The sequence below is a fragment of the Glycine soja genome, chromosome 9 (assembly GCF_004193775.1).
Source record: "Glycine soja cultivar W05 chromosome 9, ASM419377v2, whole genome shotgun sequence".
Classification (NCBI taxonomy): domain Eukaryota; kingdom Viridiplantae; phylum Streptophyta; class Magnoliopsida; order Fabales; family Fabaceae; genus Glycine; species Glycine soja.
In genome coordinates this window covers 13,988,514-13,992,728 of record NC_041010.1, presented here as the reverse complement: position 1 = coordinate 13,992,728, position 4,215 = coordinate 13,988,514, and positions in this window count along the sequence as shown.

Here is a 4,215-nt window from a genome sequence, read left to right as displayed (position 1 = left end):
TCTCCGCGTGTCAACGGGCTTGTTGGTCGCGATTGACAAAGGGTGCAGAAGACGATGTTAGTCTCTGCATGCTATCATGCTTTGAGTCTTAGAGATAGCAAAAGAAAGTTTAAACGGATAACCACTCGGGTATCTCCGTATGTCACGTGACTCCATTGTCAGTATGACAGAAATTGTCTGCGCGGAGGATGACGTAAATCTCCAGGTGTCAACGGGCTTGTTGGCCGCGATTGACAAAGGGTGCAAAAGACGACGTTAGTCTCTACGTGCTATCATGCTTTGAGTCTTAAAGATAGCAAAAGAAATTTTAAACGGATAACCACTCGGGTATCTCCGTATGTCACGTGACTCCAGTGTCAGTATGACAGAAATTGTCTGCGCGGAAGATGACGTAAATCTCCAGGTGTCAACGGGCTTGTTGGCCGCGATTGACAAAGGGTGTAGAAGACGACGTTAGTCTCTACGTGCTATCATGCTTTGAGTCTTAAAGATAGAAAAAGAAATTTTAAATGGATAACCACTCGGGTATCTCCGCATGTCACGTGACTCCAGTGTCAGTATGACAGAAATTGTCTGCGCGGAAGATGGCGTAAATCTCCGCGTGTCAACGGGCTTGTTGGTCGCGATTGACAAAGGGTGTAGAAGACGACGTTAGTCTCTGCGTGCTATCATGCTTTGAGTCTTAATGATAGCAAAAGAAAGTTTAAACGGATAACCACTTGGGTATCTCTGCCTGTCACATGACTCCAATGTTAGTATGACAGAAATTGTCTGCGCGGAAGATGACGTAAATCTCCGTGTGTCAACGGGCTTGTTGGCCGCGATTGACAAAGGGTGTAGAAGACGACGTTAGTCTCTGCGTGCTATCATGCTTTGAGTCTTAGAGATAGCAAAAGAAAGTTTAAACGGATAACCACTCGGGTATCTCCGCCTGTCACGTGACTCCAGTGTCAGTATGACAGAAATTGTGGGGCGGCCGACAAAAGCGAGGCTCTTGCTCCTACGTATCCTCAATGAGGAACTCAGACCTACGTTGTTCTAGATAACTTGTGAGACTAAAAATTGTCTCGGTGTTTTCTTCACTAAAATGCGAACATGCTTTAGTAAAGAGAGAAAACATCCAACTAATCAGAGCAACATATGCTTTTCGGATGAAAAACAATGTGTCTACCGGGGAAGGGGAGTATGCTGATGAAATCTTCTCATAACCACAAATGAGATTTTGGATGTTAGCATTTCGTTTCTAAATGACCATTTAGAGGAAACACTGGGTTCAACAAAAATAGAATAAAATCACTCGAAGTGTATTAATCTCACACATGTAAGTGTTTCGTCCTAATTCCGAACCATAGATATGCCATGACTTGATCTCGCAAATCATTTCCTATCAAATCAAAGATTACATGCGTGATCATGGATCAGTAGGACTTTTTCTTGGGAATGGTGTTTTTTTTGTGGGAATTTTGGCTTTGAATGTTTTTGGCTTTTTCCTTTTCTGTTTTTGTTTAGTGTGAGGCGAACAAGTCACCAACACACAGGATTTTGGTTGGCAATCAAAGGAAGAGGACCACTTCAGGTCGTGGTTTCCGGTTTTTTTTGTTTTCTTGGTAGTAACTCTGTATTTGTTCAGATGTTGTCTGGTCCAAAAGACCTTTCTGCATATTTCTTTTGTTTTCTTTCGATCCTTGATCGGGAATTTTCTTTCCTATCTTTTTTTTTAGCTTTCTCTCAATCTTTGATTGGGAATTTTCTCTTTTTGCTTTCTTCCGATTCTTTGATCGAGAACTTTCTTTTCTTCTTTTCTCTTCTTTTCTTTTTTTGTTTTCTTTTGAGGGAAAGGTTTATGGTGAGTTGGGATTTTGGCTCAAGGCATGTAGAATGGCTGGACATGATATATGTCAGGGTTTTGATTGGTTCAGGGATAAAAGGGGATGTCCCACATTATTTCCATTACACAAATGCAACAATGATGATTTGGAAATTTTATGCAAAACTAGTCTTGCATGCACCTATGTGGACACTCAAGTGTCGAACAATTTTTGGTCATGTGATGCTAGGGCTCATAATTCATTTTCTCTATTTTAGTCAACCCAGTGTTTCCAAAATATGTTCTTTTATCAATTTGTGCATTCATCCGAGTCTTATTTTTGGGTGTTCAGGAAAATGTTCACAGCATTCACCCTTCAGGTGTATACACATTTTTTTTCAAAAGCTGGTTATGATCAGTGAATTTTTTTTCAAAGAAAAGCTGGAAGTCATCTCTTTTCAAAAGTATGTTGGTTTTTCAGCTAGACAACTTATTTTTCTTTTTTCTCTTTTCCATTTTATCATGTGTTTATTTCTTTTTCTTGTTTGTTTTTGTTTTTTCCTTTTCATGAGGTATTTCGCTACCTAAACATGTGTATATTTTTGTGAGGTATTTTTGCTATGTACATGCATATCCAAGGTATCTTGCTACCTAAACATACAAATATATATTTTGTGAGGTATTTTTGTTACATACATGCATATCCAAGGTATCTTTCTACCTAAACATACATATATATATTTTGTGAAGTATTTTTTTGTTTACATACATGCATATCCAAGGTATCTTTCTACCTAAACACACACATATATATATATATATATATATATATATATATATATATATATATATATATATATATATATATTGTGAAGTATTTTTTTGTTTACATACATGCATATCTAAGGTATTTTCACTACCTAAACATACATATATATATTTTGTGAGGTATGACTACCTTCCAAGCTTGTGCTTGTTTTATTTAAATTCCTAGGATCATGAGCAACTAGGTGTGTCCTACTATGACTTGAGAAACAAAGGTGATCAAATAACAAGTAGAGATTTAAAAGGTACTAGGTTGCCTCCTAGTAGCGCTTCTTTAACGTCTTGAGCTGGACGCATGATGACTTGTTGGTCACGGACCTAGTACTTTGCTTACCTTTGGCTTTAGACTTGGTCGCCTATTGATCAGCCATGTGTCGTAGGCAATACTCTAACCTTTTGTGGATGAGCTGAGGGGCTCTGGAGGTGGCGGCAGTGCATTTGTTGCCTGTTGCCGGCCATCCCCAGGCTGTTGTGGTGTCTTGCCCTCTGCCTGTCTGGGGGCACAATACTTCTTGATGAAAGCTCGGTTAGCAGGAGGCTTGATGACCTTGCTGGGGATGACGGGCACTCCATAGAACTGACAGAGGCCCGTAATCAGAGCTGGAAACCCCAGGACCCTATTGGACTTCTTTGGGTCCACTGGGTGTCCTGCGGGCGCGATCCCTGCAAACAATAGGTGACATTAGAAATCAGTTGAGCGAAGTGCATACTTACCTATGTCATGATGGCATGATCTTGCTGGGGGGACGGGCACCCTGTAGGTCTGATAGAGGCCCGTAATCAGAGCTGGAAACCCCAGGGCCCTGTTGGACTTCTCCGGGTCCACTGGGTGTCTTGTGGGCACGATCCCTGCAAATAGTGGATGGCATTAGAAATCAGTTGAGCCATGTGCATACTTACCTATGTCACGATGGCACAAACCAACTGATACTTCCGTAGGGGGAGATCGGCATTGTGGTCGTTGGGTAGAATGTTGCTAAGTAGTAACGTCATCCATATCTGTGTAAGAGTGGTCATGTTGGTGCGCATGATCCGCACTCGTCACTTTGCAGCGGCATGGGTGAAATCTTGCCCCGGTATGCATAGTAGCTGGGCAATAGCCTCCCTCTCTGGTTGTGCTCGCACAGTTGGCCACCTTCCAATATCAGGGGGTGGCCCAGGAACTGATAAAAGGAAATTACTGGCCCCTTAACCAGGAGCTCAAGTCTCGGTAAAGCATTTAAGGGCAGAGGACCTTAAATTCTCTTAAGGTGTGGATATGGAGCGCACTGAAAGTGAGGACGCGTAGCCCTCTAAAGGCGAGGGCGTGCAGCCCTCTGAAGTTCAGGACGTGTCGCCCTTTGAAGGCGAGGGCGTGCAACCCTCTGAAGGCGAGGACGTGTAGTCCTCTGAAGGTGAGGGTACTAGTACCCAAGGGTCCACCCTTATGAGAAAGCATGAGATTGACTCATTGAGAGAGCCGGTCATTTCCAAATTCAAAAGATTGGACATTAAATGTAGGAAATCTATGTAGTTAACATGAATTTTAGGGATGCAGATGCATGCAACCTTTGTCGTGAAATTTGGTAAATGCGGACTTCATA